This window comes from Felis catus, chromosome A1 (assembly GCF_018350175.1).
Source record: "Felis catus isolate Fca126 chromosome A1, F.catus_Fca126_mat1.0, whole genome shotgun sequence".
Lineage (NCBI taxonomy): Eukaryota > Metazoa > Chordata > Mammalia > Carnivora > Felidae > Felis > Felis catus.
In genome coordinates this window covers 103,486,038-103,511,842 of record NC_058368.1, presented here as the reverse complement: position 1 = coordinate 103,511,842, position 25,805 = coordinate 103,486,038, and the positions used below count along the sequence as shown (strand labels likewise).

At 36.6% G+C, this 25,805-nt stretch overlaps 1 long non-coding RNA gene across 5 annotated transcripts in view; it reads left to right on the top strand.

The window, feature by feature from the left end:
- LOC123385626 overlaps positions 1 to 25,805 on the top strand; it is a 435,444-nt gene that overhangs the window by 150,113 nt on the left and 259,526 nt on the right. For 4 of the 5 annotated variants that reach the window (XR_006598526.1, XR_006598527.1, XR_006598531.1 and 1 more), the window contains exon 2: positions 15,004 to 15,153. The exons of the other annotated variant lie outside the window; for it this stretch is intronic. This is a non-coding gene — a long non-coding RNA (uncharacterized LOC123385626). The remainder of the gene's footprint in view (positions 1 to 15,003; positions 15,154 to 25,805) is intronic. 5 annotated transcript variants of the gene reach the window in all.

Here is a 25,805-nt window from a genome sequence, read left to right as displayed (position 1 = left end):
CCATGATTTTGTGTAAGGCTCATCTTCTGACATACCAGAAGCAGTGCAAACCAGTGAGATTTTTTGCATTTGCTCTTCTGGAAATTTCTTTACTTCAACCAGTACTCTTTTGGAGTGAAAAACTTTTCTTTCCCCCTGCATTATTAAAACCTTCCCTCAACAGAGAATTATCTAGCAATCCATGCCCCCAGCCCATCTCCAAAGCCTCATTGGGTTTATTGGCAGGTGAAATGGTTTGCAGATCTTAGGATGTGGAAAGAATGGCTGATTTCCCTGTCAACTGTGTTAACATGTCCTTTCTTCATTTTCTGGTTCATTGCCTGCTGCCTGCCTTGTTGCCTTACAATTGGGCTCAGGAGTATCAAGATAACCAGTTATTTCAGTGGTCTCTTATGATTGGATATGCCACATTTCTGCCAGAATACTGCATGCTGGCTGTGTTTCTAGCCATTGCATCTCTGGTTGGGAGTCAATTTCCACTTGTTGGCTGATTGTGTTTACTGAGAAGACCTAAAAATACTTTATATCTAGACCTCCGTATCTGAGTGGTAGATAACATTAAAACTTCACAGCTGCCACAATAGCTGCATTAAAAGGACCAGGCTCAAAACATCTGGGTCACAGTAGTGTGATTCTGTGACAGTAATCCAGGTAGATGTGAAACAAAAATTTCCAAAAAACAATGGCAGTGTAAATTGAGTAAATTTCTATTCACAAATAGAAAGAACATTAGAAAATAAAATCAGAAGCATTTTTACTGGATAGGAATAGTGAGATATAAGGATGACTTTCATTTGTTTATTTTGAGAAAGAGAAAGGGGGAGTGAGAGCGTGTATGTGTTCACACATGGAGGAGAGGCAGAGAGAGAGAGGGAAAGAAAGAATCCCAAGCAGACAGAGCCCTATGTGGGGCTTGATCTCATGAACCATGAGATCATGACCTGAACTGAAATCAAGAATCAGATGCTTAACTGACTGAGCCACCCAGGCATCAAATAAGGTTGAGTTTTTAAAAAAGTTTATAGGGCCGCCTGGGTGGCGCAGTTGGTTAAGCGTCCGACTTTAGCCAGGTCACGATCTCGTGGTCTGTGAGTTCGAGCCCCACGTCGGGCTCTGGGCTGATGGCTCAGAGCCTGGAGCCTGTTTCCGATTCTGTGTCTCCCTCTCTCTCTGCCCCTCCCCCGTTCATGCTCTGTCTCTCTCTGTCCCAAAAATAAGTAAATGTTGAAAAAAAATTTAAAAAAATAATAAAAAAAATAAAAATAAAAAAGTTTATATATTTATTATTTTAGCTTCACTGTCAGTATTATTTATTACCAAGGAAGTGGAACACAAGGGTTGGATAGGTATGTGTCACATGAGAGAAAGATGAACTGTTGTTAGTTGTCGACCATAATTGTGTGTAGACAGTGGTGAAAACCAAATTAGAACGCTTCTATCTCTATAACTGATTACAATTATTATTGAGAGCATAGGTGTTTGTAAATTGTTTTAAGTGTACCTGAAAACAGATGGACTCGACAGTGTCACATATAAGCCAGGGGTCACATATAAGCACCCATGTTGTGTTATTTTATTAAGCAGAATAATTTAGATGTCATAAAACTGGCTTCTAAACATCCCTGGTGCTCTCTCAGCCTTTACACTATTGATGTAATATGAACAAGATTAACAGCTTAAAAAAAAATCTCCTTTCTATGAACATATGAAATCAATAGACCAAGACAAGTGAATCATCTTTGATTTGGGCTTTAAGTTCACATTTCCTCTTTTGAAATTCTATAGAGCTGCTTAGCTTAATCCCTGCACAAAGAAAGGCAATTTAAAACTATCAAAAGGTCCAAAGCATCTGCCTTCCCTGGGAAAAACTCTCGATGGCCTATCTGCGTAGTAACATTTGTTTAGGTGCTGGAGTGACAGGGTCATGCCTCGGCCTGCTTACTTTTCTCTGAGTCTCTCTTTGCAGATATTTCTGCCTATTGACAATTATATATTTATGTTCATTCATTATGATTCAGATGTGGAAAAAGATGCGCATATCAGCAACTTGGGCAAAGGCGACTTGATGAGCATTGAGCCTTCTCGTAAGCCCACTGTTTTTGTCCAACTTCTGTAAATATCACAGAAATTAGAAGCCTCCTTTAAAACTACCTACATTCTCTAAAAATGTTAGAAGAACGCTCCTTCCATTTTGCATTTTTCTATTTTAAATTAAATTCACATGGGAAACTGGATGATGTGATGTGGCAGTATCATCAAATTCTGTCCTTTTTATTTTTTAGTTTTTTAATGTTTGTTTCTGAGAAAGACAAAGAGACAGAGTGTGAGTGGGGGAGGGGCAGAGAAAGAGGGAGACACAGAATCCAAAGCAGGCTCCAGGCTCCAAGCTTTCAGCACAGAGCCTGATGCAGAGTTTGAACCCATTAGCTGTGAGACCTGAGCCACAGGTCAGCTCATGACCTGAGCCAAAGTCATTTGCTCAACTGACTGAGCTACCTGGGTGGCCCTAAATTCTGTCATTTTTTTAAAAAGTTTATTTATTTTGAGAGAGCATGTGTGTGCAAGTGGGAGAGAGGCAGAGAAAGAGAGACAGAGACAGAGAGACAGAGAGAATCCCAAGCAGGTTCCATGCTCACTGCCTCAATGCAGAGCTGGTCCAGGGCTCAGTCTCAAAACTGTGAGATCATGATCTGAATTGAAATCAAGAGTCAGTTGCTTACCCGACTAAACCACCCAGGAGCCCTAATCTGTGCCCTTTAATAATAAAGTAAAAGAGCAGAATTCAGCTAGTATAATACATTCAATTCAATCATTCAACAAATATTTGTAGAGTAACGATTCTCTGCAAGCCCTTTGCTAATTGGGGAACAAAACATATGAAGAATCCTGTCTTCATGTAGTTTTTGTTCCAGTGAGAGGCACTGATAATAACACATGAGCCTAACTGTAAAGTTAGAGAACAGTTCACAAGACCATCCTCACCGCTGACACCAATTCCAAGTTTGGGGGAGCCAAGATACCCTCAGATATCATGTCACTAGAAGAACTCACACAACTCACTGAAAGCTGTTATACCTATGGTTATGGTTTGTTACAGCTTAAGATCAGCTAAGGGAAAGCCAAGTGCAAGAGGGTTCTAAATGTGGACCGTCCATTATAGACTCTCCTAGTGGAGTCGTGGACAGGGTTAAGTCCTCACGGCAGTGACCTCTAGTAATAAGCACAGAGTATTGACAACCAGGGAAGCTATTTGAGACTTGGTGTCCAGAACCTTTAAGGGAATCCCATTACATAGACATGGTCAACTGCCCACATGGCTCACCTCAATCTCCATCCAGCCCCTGTAGAGACTGAACTGGTACCGTGTGACTCGAAGTCCCCATTGTAAATCACACTGTTTGACTTTCTGGCATGGTGTGGAGATCCCAGGTAAAGAAAGACACTTTTATTAGGCAGGATATTGCACGGGTTTAGAGATTGTATCCCAGAAATTGAGGGCAAAGTCTAGATTTTTCTTTGGGCAAGGATAAATTCTTGAGTACATAATAATATATAAGTGAATTGTATTGAATATTGAGTGTTAAAAGATAAGTGTGAGGGAAAACTTTTTTTTTTTAATGTTTATTATTTTTAAGAGCGAGAATGAGAGCCAGGCAGGGGCAGAGAGAGAGGAAGACACAGAATCCTAAGCAGGCTCCAGGCTCTGAGCTGTCCGCATAAAGCCCGATGCAGGGCTCAAACTCACCAACTGTGAGATCATGACCCGACTGAGCCACCCAGGCGCCCCAGAGGGAAAACTTTTTTAAAAATAGAGTGAGGTAAGAAGAATTGGGAATGTGTGTGTCAAAGGTGGAGGGAAAGGGAAGTTTGCCTTTCTGAATAGAGTGTTCAGGGCAAGGCTAACTGAAAAGGTGACATTTAAGCAAAGAATTGGAACAAATGACTTTTAAGATAATGAAATGAAGGTCCAGAAAGAGACATGACTTATGTAAGACTGGCTGATATCTGCTGCCGGCTCCTTGGAGTTGAACAAAGACTGTCCAGTAGTGTGTTGTATATATTTTTGTCTTGCATGGTAATCGGTCAGTTTTTATCCACAATGAAGGAGATTTTGACACGGTAGAATTTCAGAGACATCCGAAATGGGAGTTGACAGAATCATAAGCTGGTCTAAGAGACATTAGGGAAAATCAAGGCGAGAAGCAGACGGAGCAGATAGGCATCAAACACTGGAGTGTCTCCTGGACGAATTCATACAAATTACAGACAGTGTTGTACCACCTGTGTTGGGATGTGTCCACACACATCATTCAGGCTCCTATGGCCCCTGTGGGAGGATACCACTAAATGTCATTAACTTTTTTCCTAGAATCTTCTAATCTTCCCTTTTCTTTTCTTTTTTTTTTAATATTATTTCTTTTGAGGGGGGTGGAGCCAAGAGTGAGAGAATAGAGGAAGGGCAGAAAGACAGGGAGAGAGAGAACCCCACGCACGCTCCGTGCTGTCAGTGCAGAAATGGAAGTAGGGCTCCATCCTAGGAATCGTGAGATCATGACCTAAGCAGAAATCAAGACTCACATGCTTAACTGACTGAGCCAGGCAGGCACCCCTGATCGTCCCTTTTCTTGTGACAAAAGCGTGTTCTTCCCACAAGACCCAGTTCACACGTCTCTGATTATTCCCTCCGTCTTTCCTCCTTAGCACCTTGAACTCCCTGCTTTAGCACTTTCACCATTGCATTGTGTTCCTATGTAGACTTTGACAGTGGTTCAAATTGAGCTTATAATTAGTAAGAACCCTAGTTCATTCATATTTGTATCTTCAGCACCTGTTACCCAGAGAGTGTCCAGTAAGTATGTGTGTATGGAGTGAGCGAAAAAGTGAATTCTGGAATCCATGAAGGACTTCAAAGTGATTGTTATTCCTGTTCTATTTTTCAGACATTATTTCAGGAAACAAAATTCAGTAATAGAAAACTACCTGGTATATATACCAGAGCAGAGATGACATATACGCAGAGTAGTGCTGGCTACATCTGGCACTGTGGTCACTAGTCTGTGGCTGATTCCTTATTAACAGGTATAGATATGATACTGGGTTTTTATGATAAAAATAAATAGAATGTAAATATTTTTGGATTGGTGTTTTTGGTTAAGACCTCCTTCATAGTCTTCTAAGAGTAAACAGCCATTTTTTATGCAGTGAATCTTTTTTTTTTTATTCGTATAATTTTTTTTTGTCACAACTAGGCATTCTGTTAGCTACTGGGGATACAAAAATGAACAAGACATAGCCCCAGTCGCTTGAAAAGCATAGTTTAGTCTTAGATTTTAAGGGGGCAATTAACATGAAGTCAATCACAATATAGTATGATATATACAAAGTGGGGCAAGATGGGAGCTGTAGGTAAGTATAACTTTACTTTTTTTTAAATAATGCCTATTGAACAGCCCTATCTAGCCACATACAAAATCAGTGGCTCTGAGTGCACAAGAGGAAAGCATTGTAACTTTTCTAATGTGGTCCTTTTTCCCCCTATTAAATTCAATTTAAACTGATTTGGGGTTGACTTTTAGCTCCTTTGTACCAGTTCTGTGATTATGGACAAGTATCCTAAGACTTGCTTTGTCAATTTATTAAATAAAGATAATGATGCCTACCTCAAAAAAAAAAGCTTAGGAAGAATAATTTTGAAAACATATATGTAAAGATACTAGAATATATCTAACAGACTCCCAAGTAGGTACTCTTTATTATACCTCACATTATCTTTGATAGCAAATGTCAAAATTTAGAAATTGCAGACCATGGGTGATTGTGAAAAATGTATTTCATCTTTATCATGCCCGGATCTCTCTGATTGCTACTCCACAAGGGAAATAGCTGTTCTTTGAGTGAGTAGGAAAATTAGTGTTCTCATGTTAAAAGTAAATGCACTTATGTGGTCCTGTACTTAAGAGAACCCCTTTCTGAGTGTATGCCATGTTTCTGATAATATGGAAAATAAACATTTTTGCTTTTCTGTCATCAGAGTACATTATGCAAGGAGATGTTACTAGGAATGTTCTATACCTATCAGAGATCAGATGTGTATATGAACTTCTCTTATTTCACTTATTTATTTGGGGGCACAGGCCTTGCTGGATAACTGGCTTGGTTTTAAAATGTGATCCTGCTTCATTTAAGAACTGAAAGAAAACAGATACATAAATTTTCTAGTGGTCAAAGAAAAGAAAAATGACACATTAGTGACAGCTCAGTGAGAGTGTATTTCACATCCTCCATGTCATGCATTTTACTCTTGGTACAATTTATATGAACAAAATATATCCTTAACGGGAGCTTATCATATATCCTAGGTTAAAACATTAAAAAAACCTGGTTTTATGCAAAGCTCTGTATTTGTTTTGTAACACAGTGAAATCCCAACAATATCAGCTTCTCTCAGTCCAAGTTCACATCATTATATAGTTATAAAATATACTTTTCCGTATCTATATATTAATTTTATGAGTAAAATAATATAATTTATATTTGAAATCAATTAGAATATTGCCTTAAAAGATACCATGTTCTCTGTATAAAGCCAAAAATAAAACATTGAATTTCAATTAAGCAGACATATTGGTTCCAGAAGATATATAATTTACTTGGAAGCCATCCAAATAAATGTATTATTTTTTGTTTAAATGCTCTAGCTTTACTTTTTATGAGTGCTGAACAGACCTTTCTGATGTTCACTGGGCTTTGTGGCACATGTCCTGACTAGTATTGTTTTTCAATGTCTGTTGCATAACAAAAAGCTGGAGTTGATCCCTGCGTGCAGTGTGGTTTGTCTCTTTTGAGTTCACAGGCAACAATAACCTCTCATCATGATTACAGAGTCTCTTGCAGAAAGATGGGTCTAATCCCAGTGCTCCATCAACTCTGTAATCTATTCCAATCAGTATGTGATGGATTTGACAGGCCATCTCTAGCCAAGTGAGACACATTCAGGCAGGTCAAGCAACTTAGCAGTCTGTGCAAAATATTGGGGGATATCCTTGTGCTGCATAAAAAACTATACATGCTAAAATCATGTCTGGTTTTTGTTGATAGAGAACAGATATAACAAGTGTCCAGATCTACAGTTCACAACACCCCCATTATTCTAGTCATTGGACACATCCATTCAACAATAAAAATTAAGGACAAATAACCTGAGATATTACATTTATAACAATGGCAATAATTCAGGGTTATTAAATGAGCTAATTGTTGCAATACATGAGATTTTCTTAAAGTATTTTTATGTTTCTTACAAATCCCTGACTTCTGAAGATCACGAATCAACCCTCACAATTCAATTTTGAAAGGCATAAATAAATAAATAAATAAATGTATATAAATATATATTTAAAGATACAGTTTAAGATAGCAAGCATCATCTTTCTTTATATATTAAATGTAGTAACAAGAAAAGGACTCATTTAAAAAAGAAATCATGGTATTCTTCAAATCTAGCTCCTGTACGAAGTCATTTCTAATTCTCAAGACTGGGAAACAGGGAAAGAAGCCCTTCTATGGAATATGTCACACTTGAACATTTTATTTTAACTAGGGAAGATTAGTCTCACTTATGTATTTTTTTTCCTTTTTTATATTAGCACTTACAAGACAAGGAAATAATTTAGAAACCTGTAATTGCTCAATATATACGTATTGCTCTAGCTGATAATAATGATAATGAAACACAAAATGTCTTTTATAAGAGGCAGAATCAAAACTTAAAATCCACAGATAATAAGTGGTGTTTCATGTTTTTGTCCTAGGGACAAAATCAGTTGTGAATTTAAAGTGTTTCTTAAGATAAAATAGAAGTCATGTAAAATAGTTCAACGTTACTTACCCTATTTCACAAGCCTTTTTTCTTTTTTAAATACACACCCTGGCAACTTACTTTAGGTATGTTTGATTTAACTGCCATTTGAAAGATTTCAATATACTCCAAATACTAGAATAAAAACAACTTAGTAAATGTACTTCAACTACTTTTGATGTCTGATAAAAGCAGGTTTAGGGAAATTTTTGAAAGGGTATCAATTTAAAGTGCTTACTTTTCTTGCTCTGCTGTTTCCTGACTTTTCCCCCTAGAGCTCAGCTGGCTCCCATGATTTAACAGCAAGATTTAAATAAAAAAGAAATCCTAATCTTTCCATCCTTCTTTGCCTTAGGGCTAGATTGTACACAGTAGCTGTTAATCTAAAAGTTTTATCTAAGATTTTGAAAAGCAGCTTTGCATGTGATGTGAAAATAGCATAACCTCAAAGCACTAAAAGTGTTTTCCATTTTCTCTAATGAGAATGTAACTCACAGAAGCAGAATTCTTGTACAAATGTATCTTGAGTCCTTAGTGGCCACGTAACTGTAAGTGGGTGCATCTTAATACTAACCTCTGTTCCTACCCACTCCCCAGCACCCGGTGGGTGGATTTGCTTGAAGTAGCTGGAGGGTGTTTGGCTAAAAATACATTGGAAACAAACCATGGTGTTTGTGGCAGCACTGAAGTGAATCTTCTGTTACCGAATACCTGCACAGCCTTTTAATTCGGTAACGTCCTTTATTGTTGGATTTCTGCTCATTGTAGTGAGTGGAGACTGTTCTTTGGGTTTGACACTTTAATCACTGGAGTGTATCACCAAATTCCCTGTTGACCATAATAAAGGAAGTAACTGGTTTTAAATGAAAGAACCTTTCTGATAATAAAGGTAAAACTTAAGACACACTAAGAGGTCTGATTTGGAAAACACTAAGTAGATTTTTGCTATGATTGGGAAGGGAAGAATATCTTTAGAAGCTATTTAGTAAGATATATCTGAGGCAAGAAAATGCTGTGCTTAGTCTCATCAAAAGATGATGGCACATTCTTGTTCTTAACCCAGAAAAGAAATAGAAAAGAACTTTAAAAAGAATTAAAAAAAAAAAAAACTGGCAAAGCCTGTAAACATTTCCTTCTCGGTACATTTCATCCATCATTCGTTAATTTTCATCAGGTTTCATGGATACCAATTGTAGGATTGTTTTGGAAGTAATTGAATTGGGCTAAGGTTAGAGGTAGCTTCTAACTTAAACTTAACCATTTAACAGATTCCTTCCAAAGACTGAGAATCTACATTAAAAGGAAAAAAGCAGCAAGGGAGCTAGCTAATGTCTCTGAGCTGTGTAATTCCGCCCTTGACCACCCGTGTCATTGTCACCCCACAGAACCTTGAACTCTGCCTGCCAGAAATCTGCATTAAGGCACTGCCCTGACTCCCACTGCTTTTCAAGGGTCTCTGTGGGGGAGCAAAACCGAGATTAATATGCGTTGAAAAATCAGATGCCCTCAGCACATTTTTGTCTGACCTTTGCACAGTGAAACGAAAATATTTCCTCGCTGGGAGTTTTTGGCTTCATGTCAGGTTTGCAGGAGGAAAGAAACAAGTTCTCACAGTATAAGGAAGAAGGGATGCTCATCAGTGCCCCTTGACAGATTTAGTAGCAGAGAGGTGATTCCAGGCAGGCTTGTCTCTCCTTCCTTTCCTCTGCTCTTGGTGTTCTACCCTGGGGCAGAATAACTGATGGAAAATTACATGTATAGAAGAGTTGAATACTGCTTTAAAATGCCAATAAGGCAAGCTTGGGAGCAGACAATAGAAGCTTTATTTCATATCATTGTATTTTGCTCTGGAATGTTCTATATGCCAAAGCCTGTGGCGGAGCTAGGTGAGTAGGGGAAAATCAGACTTGTAGAAAGTTAACCTTGAACAAAGAAATCACCAAAAGCTTCACGTCTGCTGTGCGGAAAGATTTTTCAGGGGCAAAGCCAAATCAATTGCCATGAAATATGTGGCTAACACAAATGCAAAAGATTTTCCTCACTTCCTTCCCTCCACAAAGATTTTTCATAGTCTCTTTTGTCCTCTTCTTCCTTTTTTTTTTTTTCCCTCGGCCAAAGTGCCCGAGGGAAGTTACGCGGGCTAGTAGCAAGAGATTGGCATTGTCTTTGTCTTGTGAACATTGTAGGCTTTAGGGCTAAGCTGGATCCTGCCTGCTCCCTTGTCTTCTATCCCTCTTTCACCCATGGTATCTGGGGGGACTCTGCTGTCACTGTCTTGCCAGGATGGGAAAAGAATAGGCAGTGAGTGAAGGTTGTTACTATGTGTCGAAGTCTAGAGGAGAGGCAGTCAAGATATAAAAAAAAAAAAATGGAAGTCCTGGAAACCAATGTTGTTGATCTGAGAGAATGTAGCTCTGAGAGGGGCTAGGTATGATGGTCTGGGGTTGCATGATGCCATGGGGGATTTCCATTATACGGCTGGGTAGGAGTTTAGTCGTTGTCCAGCCTGGTAGCCTAACCTTGGATTTGTGTAGGTCATTGCCTGAGCCTAGCAAGCAGAAGCAGAGAGGCGGCCCAGAGTCAGTGTCCTGTAAAGACAGGAGGGAAAAAAAGGGCAAGAAAATCCCTCTCACTATTAAGAGCAATCTAATTTTGAACAGAAAACCTTTCAACTTGTTTTGCCTGTTAGAAGAAAGCTAAATAAGGAGAATGAATTTTAGTTCACTTTTCTCTATTTTTTTCCCCTTCCCTATCTTTTCTTTTTCAAGTGATGGAACCAAGTGGTTTTTTGTTTTGTTGTGTTTTTTGGTGAGAAGGAAGTTGAATATATTCGACCACCAGAAATCCACCTTATTGTTCACTTGTAATGGGAACAGTCTTTCAAAACATGGAAGTTATAGTGATCCAATAGACCTGATTCTGTGTGGTTTGTGTGGATGTGTGCCTTTGTCTCCCTGCTCAGAATCCTCATGGGAGGCTTCCGTTGAGAATCCCTTTCTGTTATAAAAAATCCCTGGAACCATTTGGTGAGACCTCCGAGAATAAAAGGTAATATGGTAAGATAGGCACTTCCTTGGCCTTGACTTCCCTAAACGGTTCAATTAGCTTTCCTAGGACGAGAAAAATGGAAGCTGTGGTCACAAAATGTTATCCTAGCTGCAGACTGAGGGTCTTTTGATATATTAACATCATTAATAATAACATGTCCTGTGTCGCTTTTTGGGGTTAGTAGAGAATGTGAGGATTATTTGAATTGATAAAACTTGTTTTCTGTGAATGTTATTGATTGAATTAGAAATGGTGTGCTTTGTGGAGGTATTCTTCCTCATCATTAAAATAATTCACACTGCCAACACACCTTGAAAAGATTAAAGCGAATATACCTTGAAGTAATTAACAGGGAGGAATTACTTGATCGACTAGAAACAGACATTCTGCTATTTTTCTCTTTTCAAACCTGATTGTCTTCTTACAAGGAATGATTCTGCCACCTTGAGCAGCATGCTCTCCTTGTTTTTTCCCCACGAGGAAACATTAATCAGTTTCTGATTACTGTCTTATGCTTGTCAGGAGGTAGATGGAAGTTGAAAGAAGAATTTAAGAGAATTTGTAAACTCTAGCTCTGGGAATTGAGTGAACATATTAAAGGGGGAAGTTAGTCACCAGTGTGATGGGTTAGAAATGGGTTTTTATATTTTGCTAAAAATAACACTTTTTTTATTTTTTATTTTATTTATTTTTTAATTTTTTTTAACGTTTATTTTTGAGACAGAGAGAGACAGAGCATGAACGGGGGAGGGGCAGAGAGAGAGGGAGACACAGAATCGGAAGCAGACCCCAGGCTCTGAGCCATCAGCCCAGAGCCCAACACGGGGCTCGAACTCACGGACCGTGCGATCTTGACCTGAGCTGAAGTCAGACGCTTTAACCAACTGAGCCACCCAGGCGCCCCAAATAACACTTTTTTTTAAAGGAGCTCAAAGAAGCATGATAGTGCTTTAGCCAAACTACTTGCATTTCTCTTTTCCCTTAAAATTTGGGTTTTTAATATATTTTTGGGGGATACCAGTTTTAGATAAAGTTCAGGGAAAAGCAAAAGTTTATCACAATTTAAGAAAATAAGATGTAATCTTGAAAACTAATAAATCATTAGGAGGGGTGAAATTGAACTCAAGTTCTTTCTGATGTATCTGTTTCTGCTTGATGATGTATAGCTTGATTCAGTCCCACATCCAGATGTTGGTTTATCTGAAGTTATTTCTTTTGAGTTCGAAAATTATTATTCATAGACCAATGAGGCTGTCAGAAAATGCATCATGGCTTTGTAAGGCAGTTATGCATAGTTTTAGATTAAACATTAATCTGAAATTATGAAGGGATTTCTCACAAAAGATATTAAGTTCAACATTCCTACTACATTAAAAACATGGAAGGTTGAATATTATTAACTTGAGAAATAGCAGCAAATGGATTATCAATTTACTTCTTGGTTATAGACCACTTAGAAATATATTCCTTCATGTGCTGAATGTATTTTGTGTATTGCCCAAAACTATTATTGGTTTCTTTCACTGGTATGTGGAGAAAATTGCTCATATTGAGATTCAAACTTCAGGTGACCGAACCATTACATCACAGATCAATCTTCTTGAGAAACCTTATTGTCTTACATATTAAATTAAAAGTTTTGCTATTCTATGGGGTGCCCGGGTGGCTCAGTCGGTTAAGCATCTGACTTCGGCTCAGGTCTTGATCTCACGGTCTGTGAGTTTGAGCCCCATGTTGGGCTCTGTTCTGACAGCTCAGAGCCTGGAGTCTGTTTCAGGTTCTGTGTCTCCCTCTCTCTCTCTGCCTCTCCCCTGCTCATGCTCTGTCTCTCTCTCAAAAATAAATAAAACATTAAAAAAAAAAGTTTTGCTATTCTAGCCCTTAACTTACAAGTTGAAATCATATAAGGTATCGCTATATTGCTGATGCATATCACTTCAGCAAACCAACTGAAATTATGGAAATGGCACTGACTGGAATGATCATGCTCATGAAGAAATGCTTTCATCATTTATTGATCATATGAAACACTCTTGAGTGTCACCATCTTTGCTGTTGTCGATTGTTGTTTGGCATAGTCCCTAAAAATTGTAAATTAAATGGCTTTGGTTTTATCATCTTCTTAATTTTATCATTTGTTCAGTACTAAGCCATGAAGGTATATATTGTTGTCTAAAACAATAAAATAGTGTAAGGATTGACTTTCAGATATAATCTTTTATTATTCACTGGATAACACCTAGCTTTGTTAGCACATAACTGTGCTTCATTGGTACTGATTTCAGTGCATGTTTCTTAATCTGTATCATGATTCATGACACAGCGAGCTTAAAAAAAAAAAAAAAGACTTCTTCCTGGGGAACCCTGGTGGCTCAGTCATTTAAGCATCCGACTTTTGATTTAAGCTCAGGTCATGATACCATGTTTCATGAGTTCGAGCCCTACATCGGGCTCTGCACTGACAGTGCAGAGCCTGCTTGGGATCCTGTCTCTGTCTCTGTCTCTATCTCTCTGCCCCTCCCCCTCTTGTGCTGTCTCTATCTGTCTGTTAAAAAATAAACTTAAAAGTCTTCTTCTATGGTATGGACTTTTGGAGGTATTTAAAATGATGTTTACCAAGTACTTCCTACCCATATCTACCACACTTAAACTAAGAGCTATTTATAATAGGAACATTAGTTCTATCCAAATGTAAAGTGGGAAATCTAGTAGTATGATTTTCAACATTCAAAGCAGTGATGTTATGTGACATCCCATAGTCATTTAACATAGGAGTCTTGCCAATATTCCAATCTGCTTTCTCTCAGAGGAGGATATTTTTCATTTAATTAGTGGATGGCTTTGCTTTTTTATATGCTTAAGAGCAGTACAACTTTGCATGATGCCTCTATAGTTTTAGTTTTTTTTCTCTGCCTTTAGTGACAAAAAAACATAAATTTCACATTAGAAAGCTGTACTTAGGATTTATTATGTAAAAATTCAGTTGTTTACTAGGAGATGTGCCATCTTATGCTGGGAAAATTTGGAGAAAATCCTGTATGATTTCATTCCTTCAAATGGGCCATAAGATGCTCAGCACTAATTGCTTGTGAGAACCCTGGGCACTATAGTTATGGTCCCTGTCCTTGGAGAAGATAAATAGAATATTGCACTTTTTGTAATAAACCTGTTTGCCAAAAGGTAAAAAAAACTGAAGGAGCAGACATTGTTACTATTTCTCTTTGAAGTTACTCCCAACTAGCAGTTTAAGTTCTTCTGAATGAGACTGTCTGCAATAACATGGCTGTTTTTCCCCAAATGGTTGAAGAGAGCTTCCTAATCTATTTTTTTAATGTTTGTTTATTTATTTTGAGAGAGAGTGAGAGAGAGAAAGTGAGTGAGCAGGGAAGGGTGTTGGGGGGGGGGGGAGAGAGAGAGAGAGAGAAAGAGAGAGAGAGAGAGAGAGAAGGAGAAAGAAAGAGAGAATCCCAAGCAGGCTCTGTGCTGTTAGCCTGGAGCCCAACGTGGCACTCGATCCTGTGAACCATGGGATCGTGACCTGAAGCTAAATCCGAGTCAGCTCCTTAACCCAGGGCCCCCCAAATCTCCGTTCTAATTAAAATTAACCATCATTACTGCTGTTCTGACCTGGTCTACAAGGAGTTTGGAACATGCCACCGCTAAGCATGCCAATCTGACCTATCGATTATTTTGAGTTAAAGGCACTGGGAAAACCTCAAATAAAGGAAAAATACCTTGGTCTTTCTTATTAAAAGAAGGAGATAAAGTTCCTATATGAACGATGTTTTCCATATGCCAGAAGGCAAATAACATTCTAATTATCAAGGGTGAAAAGTTGAGACCAAGAGAATCTTCTACAAACAGACCTTGTTAAAATAATTCTCTTTCTGTAGCTTTTGCACTTAGCTTAGTCATGTTTCCACAATGGTGTCTCCTTGTTCAACATAATATAAAAGTAGGTAGGTTTTGCTATTTCTTTGGGTCCTCGATTCCTTATGAAGGCTCTGATGTCAAGTAAAACTTGTGTTAAATACATTTGTATGCTTTTTTCCTATTGATAGATCCTAAGACCTGCCTTATGTCAATTTAATTCTCAGGTCCAACTAAAAAGAAACCTAAGAGGTAAAGGGAAAAGTGTGGCCCCAAATTTGTTGTAAGAAGGTTGTGTATAAAAATGTCATCAGCCTGGATTGAATACCTGAGTTAGTTCAAAACCTAGTATGATCACTTACTAGCTTTGAACTTGGGTAAGTCTCATCTCTTTATCTTTATAACAACTACAACCATACTTATCTTGGGAGGTATTGTAAGCATCACCTACTAAAACCCACTCCACCAAACACACACTGTAAGAGACATGATTTGCTGAGAAGAACTAAGTTGATGTGGAATTGTAATTCATCCTGTGGATGTATTTATTTGTCTTTATTGTACCAAGAATTCCACGAGAAAGCCACAGAAATAAATACCACAGGACAGTTAATTTGGGTTTATGACACTAATATTACCAATGAAAAGATGTGATTGCTGAACTAATTTGATCTCAGAGTAAAAACAAAGCTGTCATCTTGTAGGAATGTTGATTTAAGATGGAAGCGTATTTTTAGCTGGATAGGATATTAGAAATAGTATTCACTCACTTACTTTACAACTAAGGCAACTCAAGCTGGAGATGTTCATTGACTTATATTTTGTTTATTGGCTTGTATATTGGCGTCATACCACAAGTTCATGGGAAGCTAGTCCTAGGAAGTTCTCTTTTGGGTGCAAGTTTTACTTGCTCTGTTATCTTTAGTTGGAGCTGTTAAGAAAGGCGCATCTAGGGAAAAAGTTATGATGTTGTAACTTGTATTCTCTTTGAAAGATTAAAGAAGTCAAAATTTCCAAGTCACCTCATCAAATGTACTTTGGAATTTAGTAAAATCAGTTTATTTAGTTTTCATTTAGTTATTACTTTTTATGGGAGAGCCATTTAATTCTTGACACATAACCTTGTGCTTTCCCACGCTTTCCAGCCCTGTCAGACATGGCAAGGACCAAGTAATTGGTTTGGCCAGTGGACTGGAAGTGGAAGAGACATGTATCATCTGTAGGCAAAGGCAGTAAAAATCCCCAGGGAGCTCTCTAGCTCACTTCTCCTCTCTGGTGTGCTAGAAGGCACATGCACCATCATGATGTAAGGGGACTGTCATCACTGCTTGTCCATGCTTCCCTGGAGGGCCACCTCATGCATGCATGCTCTCTAGAAGTGACAAAGAAGCCACTGAGCTTTTAGAATTTGGGTATTACTACTGCAGTGCCTAGCCTAACCTGACCTGTGCAGTTTTATTTTGTCCTTATTATAAGTTATGGTAAATCACTGAAGAAAAATCCAGGGACAAAGTAGCTATTCACAACCCCATTACTAAGAAAGTGTCACTTGAAAGTTTTGATGAATGTTTGGTCATAAACAGATTTAATATACTATGTGAACGTTGTATGCATATAATGTAAAATATGACATAGAATATACATATTGTAAAAATTATGATAATAAGTAACATTTACTGAATACTTATTGTACTCATGAATTGTGCTAAAAGCCTAATATGGATTATCTCATTGAACTCTTTCAAAATCCCTGCAAATTTGGATTTTCTTAACTCTACTTTATAGGTGAACAAACTGAATTTTGGAAAGGTGAAAATAATATACCAAAGGTACAACAACTAGTAAATGCTGTAGCCCAAATTGGAATTTGTTTGCCCGATTCTAAACTGGGGTTTTACCTACAAAAGCATTTTGCCTCCATACTTGGATCCTATTATACATACAATTTAAATATTCTTTTTTTTTTTTTTACCTAAAATACATAAATGTTTTCAAAGGGATTGTTTATTTTCCTACAACATGTTTTAAATGCCTGTAATGCTATATTATTAAATAATTAATAGACCAATCTTCTATTATCGGGTTTTTGTGTCATTATCAACAAAGTGAAACATGTATTTGAAAATAAAGTTTTGCATACATATGATTGTTTTCTTAGGATCAGTTCTAATATGCTGAATTTCAGAATCAAAAGGAATGCGTGTTTTTATGATTTTCTTTGAATTATTGTCACATTACTCCTCATGGAAGTTTTTACCAATTTAATTTCCATCAATCTTGTATAAGATTGTGTTTTTCCCCCAAATCTTTGCAACATGTTGGCTATTTTATTTAAGGTTGCATTTCTTTGATTATTTTTTCAAGTTGATTATTTTTCTGTTGCTAATAAGCTGTTTCTAGTCCTTTACGGCTATGTATATTCTTTACTCATTTTTTAGTTTAGAAGTTAAGATCTATTTTGAAAATAATTATTCATCTCTTGTGCTGCTATGGCAAACACTTCAAGGAAAAAAGTTGAGTTTGAAGCTATAGTACGTATTAAGTTTCTTATGGCTAAGTAACTTAAGTTTGAATTTGTGAAATTCTGATCTTCTAATATTTTAGTAGAAATTGCAAAACTAAGTTGTATCTTTCAAAGCTTACCCATGAAACACTTTCTAGTCACATGACCTTGACCAAAACATGTGTCTGCTGTAACTTACAGTTTGCTCTGATTATAAAACACGGGTAATACCCTATGTAATGTACGTAGAAGGGCCAATTGGAGCAGTAGTAGAGATAACACCTCTGAAAGAGGTTTAATGTTTGGATGATACGATAAATTTTAAGATGTGATTTCCATGTAGTATATTTCTCTTAGTTACAAGAAAAAAGTCTAAATGATATAGTGAAATTGGGCAGTTTGGAATGGATGAAGGATAAAGCAAATATCCAGCTTTTGGGGGAACATTGAGTAGGCAACATATATGACATTTACACAATTTTTGTCCTTTCTCTCAATTGCACTGTCATTTTTTTGAATTCCTCCATATTGTGTATGTGTGTATATTTACTGCACACGCACACACACACACACACACACACACACACACACACACCAGCTGTAATTAATTATATAGTACCAGGAATAACTTCTCTTTATGTGGCCAAATGAAAGACCTTTTTGCTGTGATTCTGTAAAAAGGATAGAGCTCTAAGATCAAACATGCCATTTTAAAGTCACTGTAAATGTATAAAAGAATGTAGGCAGCTAGCTCTAATTTTGGAAATGATGACAATTTGTACTGATTAACTATAGATCTGAAGTCTCCATAAAGAATGGCCTAACACAAAGAAAAAAATGTATACTTGGCTTTTAGAACACGTTGATCCAAGCAAAATGCATGTTATTTCCTTATCTCAAGGGAAAATTTCCTCATTTTCTTCCCAGCTTGAGATGTAATTGATACATAATATTATATAAGGTTAAGGTGTATGATATGTACAATATGATGATTTGATATACTTATATACTGTGAAATCATTACTGCAAGAAGGTTAGTTAACACCTGACATAATTACCATTTCATTCAGAACATTCAAGATCAACTCTCTTAGCAGCTTTCAAGTCTATAATACAGTATGGTTAACCATAGTTACCACGCAGTACATTAGATCCCCAGAAGTTTTCATTTTGCAGTTGGAAATTTGTACCCTTTAACCAGCACCTCCCATTTTCCCCAACACCCAGCCCCTGCAAGCGCCATTCTACTCTCTTGTTTCCAAGAATTCATTTTTTTTTTTACGATTCCACATATAAGTGCTATCATACAGTATTTGTCTTTCTTAGACTGATTAATTACACTTAGAATAATGCCCTCTAGGTCTGTCCATGTTGTTATAAATGATATTGAATCTGTAGATTGCTTAGTGTAGAAAGGACGTTCTAACAATATTAATTCCTTGGATCCATGAACACAGAATATCTTTTTATTCATTTTTGTCTTCTTCAGTTTCTTTCATCCAAATACACAGTTTTCAGTGTATAGATCTTTCATACCTCTGTTAAATTTATTCCTGAGTACTTCACTGTTTTTTGTGCTATTTGGGATTGTTTTCTTTATTTTTTTCACCTATTTTGTTGTTAGATTATGGAAATGCAATCGATTTATGTTTGTTGGTTTTATGTCCTGCAATTTACTGAAGTTGTTGATTAGTTCTAATAGTTTTGGGTGGAGTGTTTAGAATCTCCTGTATACAAGATTATATGACCTGGAAACAAAACTTCCTTTTGGGTTTAAATGTCTTTTGTTCATTTTTGTTTTTTGCCTGATTGCTTTGACTAGGACTTCTGGTACTATGTTGAATAGCAGTGGTAAGAGTAGGAATCCTTTTCTTGTTTCTGATTTTAGAAGAAAAACTTTCTGGCTTACAATGTTGAATATGAGGGAGTGTGAATTTGTCCTATTATTCTTTTATTATGTTGATGTGTGTTTCTTCTTTACTCAGTTTATTGAGAGTATTTATCATGAAAGAAGTTTGTTTTTTTCTGCACCTATTGAGATGATCATATAATTTTTATCTTTCATTCTATTGATGTGGTATATCACATTTATTGATTGCATATGTTGAAGTATTCTTTTTTTAAAAATTTTTTTAATGTTTATTTATTTTAGAGAGAGAGAAACAGAGCACAAGCGGGGGAGGGGCAGAGAGAGAGACAGAATCTGAAGCAGGCTGCAGGCTCTGAGCTATCAGCAAAGAGCCCTACACGGGGCTCAAACCCACGAACCGTGAGATCATGAGATGAGCCAAAGTCAGACACTTAACTAACTGAGCCACCCAGGTGCCCCATGTTGAAGTATTCTTGCATCACAAGGATAAATCCTGCTTGATCATGGTGTATATCAGACCAACCAGTGTTCTTTTGTTGAATGAAAGAGAACTACAGATAGAATAATTACAATGCAGAAACAGAAGAAAAAGATATCATGGATTTCAATATGTGGCCAGAGAGCTAGGAGGAGAACCTGTGATAGTGAAGCTGTTAGAAACTCAGAGAGGAGAACTTCCAGGAGAGGATGATCAGCATTTTCAAATGTTACAAATAAAGACTACAAAGTGTCCCCTGGGCTTTATAAATAAAAGATCATTGGTGATCAAGGGAATAATATTTTCAGTGGAGTGATAGGGTCAAAATAAGATTTTTAATATTTAATGAGTAAATAAAATGATTAAATAGGAACAGCAGAGTGTTTCCTTTCAAGACACTTAGATATGAATGGAAGAAATAAAGGGAGGTTTGGGTTGAAGGAAGATTTTTTTTTAAGATGATATACATTGAGACATGCATATAGACTGATGGGGCTAAAAGTCTAGACGAAGGGGATAAGATAATTGAAGGGGTGAGATAACTTTAGAAGTGGGGTCCATACAAGAGTTTGAGAAAGTTACTATGGACCAAGGGAAGGGATGTGTCTTCTCTGAGGTGATGAATCATGAACTTGGATGTAGTTATGTTAAAAATTTGGAACAGGACTGGGGAAAATGGTCGAGGGTTGAAGTAGTAGTGATTGATACTGGCTAGAGAGAAGCGATGTCCCAGAAAGAGAAGGTCACTGTTTCTTGATGAGGAGTTGAAAAAGAGAGAAGTTTAAGCCAGTTGATAGAAATAGAACTAATGAATATAGTTTCCCACAACGTTAGAGTCCAGAGCTTGGTCTGAAAGTTCAACATAGAAATAACCAAGACTATTGTCTCACGTATATAATCGAGGCCACTTACTAAGCACTTCCTGTGTGTCATTCACTCTACTAAATGCTTTCCCAAGATGGGTTTTGTTTTAGACCTCTTAAGAGGTGCTTAGGTGGCTCAGTTGTTGAAGCATCTGACTCTTGGTTTCTGCTCAGGTCACGATCTCATGGTTCATAAGTTCTAACCCTACATCGGGCTCCGTGATGCGAGTGTGAAGCCTGCTTGGGATTCTGTCTCTCCTTCTCTCTCTCAAAATAAATAAATAAACTTAAAAAAAACAGCCCTCTTAAAAAAAATCTATTTAATAAGACTTATTAACTACGTTTTCCTGATGAGAATGTTGAGACTCACTGTAGTTAAATACGTCACCCAAATTCACACAGCTATGAAGTATCATAGACAACCTTCCAAAACAGCCTCTTTGTCTCCAAAGCCTATATTTTTGAGTAGTTTTCTATTTTATGTGGGAAGGCCAGGTACTAGAAACTTCATAAAAGCTAATTGGGTAATATGATAGTATCTATTTTAACTTCAAATTCATGTAATTCTAATTTTTAAGATTTTTTTTCATACTTCAGTAATGATTAACTGTGACCCTGAGTATGATAAACAACTTGAAAGAAGAAGGCTAAATGGAGAAAAAAATAATGTGAAAGAAAGCTATAAACCTTGAGGATACAAATGTAATAGAGAAATATCTTCTTTTTTAAAACCTGAGGGAAGCCAGTGGAATAAATGCTGGGCCCAGGGGGCTTTCTGTTTGGCTGTTGCCCTTAGATAGTGCTCCAATTTTTTAATGGGACTCTTTACTTGGAAATCTCACAATTCTGAGTTGTTTTCCAGCAATATTCTGTATGTAATTTCCCAGAATACTTCATTTAGTTCATTTAGCTATAATTTTTTTCTGTGCTGATTTTCTTTGCAAGCAAAGAATGATATTCTCTAGTTAGTTGTCCAGGAGACCACTTGCAGTGACATATTTGCAGAAAATATGTGAAAATTAAAAATTAAAAAATAAAAATCCACACATCCACGCTTTTGTAAGATGTGCTATTGCATGGGAGACTAGAAGCAGTGCTCAGGTAAATTTAAATACTTATATAAGTAAATGGACAAAATCACCAAATTACCTTAGAATTAGATTTCCTGAATGATCTTTGCAGTCAGATTTAGTTAACATTTTTTCTTAATGGAGACAGATATTGGTAAATGGATAGCTATTAAGAGACTTAAGTTTTTAACTTCTCAGCAGAAAGGATGTCTGATATTAATTCACCTTAAGTTGAGCCTCAAGAATAAACCTCAACCACAACTTCTTTTTAAAGCTAAAACATGTAGATGCTTGAATAACCATGAGAAATATTACAGAGCCTGTATTTTCTTCCCTTTCATGACTCAATAGCAAACGAGGTCAAGGCCCAGCATCTCACCTTCCAATCCAGAAGCTCATAGACAGCAGCATGATTATTTTAACGACAGTTTTAAGAACCACAATAAAAATGACAAATCTTCACATTATTTGACCATGTTCGTAAGTGATTGGGACATTGCTTGTTAACACTGGGAGGACACCATGTGTTCTAGGCACTATTTGTGAAACTGTCCACCTGATTAGTTCGTGTTCCCTGTAATAACCCTGATAGCCCTGAACATATGTTGTGGGCAAAAGACGTCAAGCAAAAAAAAAGGAGTTAATCCCATCTATCTTTGTCACCTTTAATACACACACTTACTCACTTACTGAATAAGGCGGTGAAAGATTTGGATTATTATCCTCTTAGTATTTTTACATGTAATAAAAATAGTCTGATGTATTTGAAATGACGAGAGGGAAATCATAAAAAATGACCACTCATTTTACTCAATTTAAATTCATAGCCTAGAACACTGTGGCTGATAATTAGCTGCAGCTAATGAAACAAGGCACATGTAATTGACAAGACTGTACCAGGGAGGCACACTTTATCATTTTCAGATACAGTACGCGGCGTATCTGGAGTTTTCTAAGGAGAAAGCTTGAACGAGCAGAATCTGTAAGATGAAGGCAAACAAAGTTTTACTTTTTAGCAACACACGGTAGCTTTATACATCTTTGTGATTTTTAAATGTGTCTGACATTTTTATTAATGTGTTTAAGTAAATGTTTACCTAAGCAAGGTCATTCTCCAGTAGTTTTTGCTGAAAGTTCACCATTAGCCACGTGTTTTATCTTTGGATTTTACAATCTGACAAATAAAAAATTCCAGGATACCATGTTGTGCACACAGGTTTACCCGAGCGCAACTGTTATAATCACCTGGGGTTGCTGAGTTCTCAGTACAGCTGGCTTGTTGTAAATCAATTATAGTCATTTCCTAAGGATTATGACTCACACTTTAAGAATGTGCTCTTATGTGTCTTAATTTGACTTTGGTAAAATTCCCCTGGATTATAGATACAATGTACGGTTGTATTATGAGCCTGAGATGAACCTTATTAAAGGGCTAGGACATTTATTATTCAAGTCACGGCCATACTTCATTAGAAGCTGTATTATGAATAACTTGCTCATATTCAACACTGATTTTTTTTAGGACGTTTGAAACCAAACATCAGTACCAAGCACGAGATGGGAGAAATAAATTTGTCTAATTCTTAGGTCACTCTGTAGAAATAAAACTATGTGAAAGGTAGATAAATAATTTTAAAAATGAGCTTGGATAATCCACAATATTCAACATCTCAAAACATAACTGTATGTTAATCATGTCGATTTCCTTGAAGATATACTTTAAAGTAAAGCTGTCTTGGATATGGTATATTAAAAAATTTGTTAGTGTGTCGCTCTTAATATTTTGGAAAGTATGAAAATGATAACACAGATATTTTTTCCTTAATGTCTAACATTGCAGGATGTTAAGTAAGCAAACAAAAAGACAAACTAAAACTGGATAAATTACAGAGAAATACTGGCACAGTATTCATGTTCAAACAAGCATGGAAACTTATGTTCAGAGCAACCCTGGAGAACCTTTTGATTTTACAACCTGTCAAGGCTATAAGGGGCAGAATGTTGAACAAGGAAATTACAGAGTATTCAGGGTCAGTAGTCCTCTCCCGCCCAGAGTTAAGCACCAGTATTTACAAAGAATCTTTGTTTCCCCTTTTCTTCTTTTATCTATTGTCTTTTTGTAGAAAGGAATGTCTGAAAAGGATGCTAGCTAGCTAAAGCAAATGGAATGCTCTTCTAGCTAGCCTTCTTGACCTGAATTTCTTATCAAACCATTTTCATAAAGATGTCATTCCTGTTGAATGGTAATTTTAATTGCGTATCTTATTGTAGTGCAAGGTACAGGCAGAATCATTCTTTTTTAGGCTTTATCAGGATGTCTTTTAAAAATAACTGCAGAAATGGATTGTTTACTATAGACTTAATGATTACAGTTAATGAATACCACCACATGCCAAGAGAATTTCATAGGTCAGCACATCTGAGCAATCATTTTGATGTGATTACACTTAGAAAAATAAAATGCTGTACAGGTAGCTTTTCATTGTAGGCGTGAAAAATAACACATTTAAATCAAATGTTGCATCTTTAAATGATTTTAAAGCATTTAAAAGTATAAGCTCTGTAGATACATTTATGTCCCTTTATCTGAGTTCAACTCTGTTCATATTCTGAATATATCTTAACGTTAACAATGAGCAAGTGATTATGATCTCAAAAGCCTGTTCAATTTCCTTTGACCCAAGGATAAAGGGGTTGAGAAACTTGAATACATGATTTTTCATGATCCATGGGAAGCCAAGGATAGTAGTTGAGCAGTTTCTTCATCTTTAAAAGCGAGGTATAGCAGTGGAAGCTATTTTCTAAGAGTAATTTAGGGACTTCTGTTAGGTCCATTTAATCTTTTGGATTATTAAGAAATCAATTGTTAAGTAGCCACTGTAGTATAATAAAATTTTCTTTTACAGCATTTTGTTAAATGTCAACATTTATATTAGTCTTCATCATTATGATCTTTCTCTTTCAGTATAAAACTGTCAGATAATTAATTATCATGGAGCTCACTTTCACTCTTGGACCACAAATTCAAGAAAAGAGTGACACGGTGATAAGTTAAGCCAATTGCATAACATTTAGCAGCTTCAGAAACAGTGTTACTGAGGAATGAGGTTTGGGCAATTACTAAAAAAGTTGACCCTTTAGGGTATTTTGCATGCACTTGTATTTGCTGTTGTGTAACTGCCTGTTGGTGGCTAAATTGATGGTGACGACTGCAATCTGGTCCTTTACTGTTAATGCAAAACAGAGCTGGAGTTTTTCTTTTTCCAAAATATGTACTTCATTGACTTGTTTCTTATTCTATAAAATGATATATGTGGTAAAAAAATATATATATTTTTTAAGAAAAGAAAACATAATGAAAAATATAGTAATTTCTCTGTTGCTGAAAGCATTTCCCTTTGGGTAAATAACTCAACACCTTCTCTTTATAGTTGCCTATACTTGACATTTTGTGCTTTATATAATTTATGTATTTACTGTGTATTATATATGTTACATAATTTCATATATTATGACTATACCATAATTTGCTCTATTTATGTTATTTACCTATTTTCTCTTTTTCTGGATTTATGTACTGTCCCATTTCTGACTTATTTATGATTATAACTTACTTTCTTCTGGTGGTTCATGTTACATTAATTCATGCGCTAATGCTTGGTTTATCCATGTTGTGGTTGGAGCATGTGGAGCACATATTCTGTGCTTTGTGGGTTTTGCCAGAGGTAGTCTACCAAGCTTTCCATCCGTTAGACATTCCTTTAGTTAATTCTAGCTTTCTTAACACCATCTGAATTTTCCATTGCAGTCATAATTTGTATTCCATATTATCTCCTTGTTTGTATTTGTCTTCATATGCAGGAATATCTCATTCAGGAATGCAGGTCACAGCAAATAAGAAAACAAATATCTAATTATAGCTAAATGTAGCTAAATGACATATAAGGATACACTTATCTAATACATTAAAAAGTTTACACCTGCAAGAACTAGCCAGTGCCTCAAGGATCTACATTCCTCTTATCTTCTCCTTCTGTCATCTTTGCTACGTAGCTTTTTTGCTTATGCCTGCAGGCTTTGTGTCTGCACTCCAGGAAGGGGGAGAGCAAGAGATTTCCACCTGAATTTCATTGGTCAAAACTGTGTAACACGGTAAATTCTAGCTACAAGGGAAGCTAAAAAATCAATCAAGTTTTCACAGCTTTTAGTAAAGGCAAAATACATATGATGACCTCCTTATCTCCC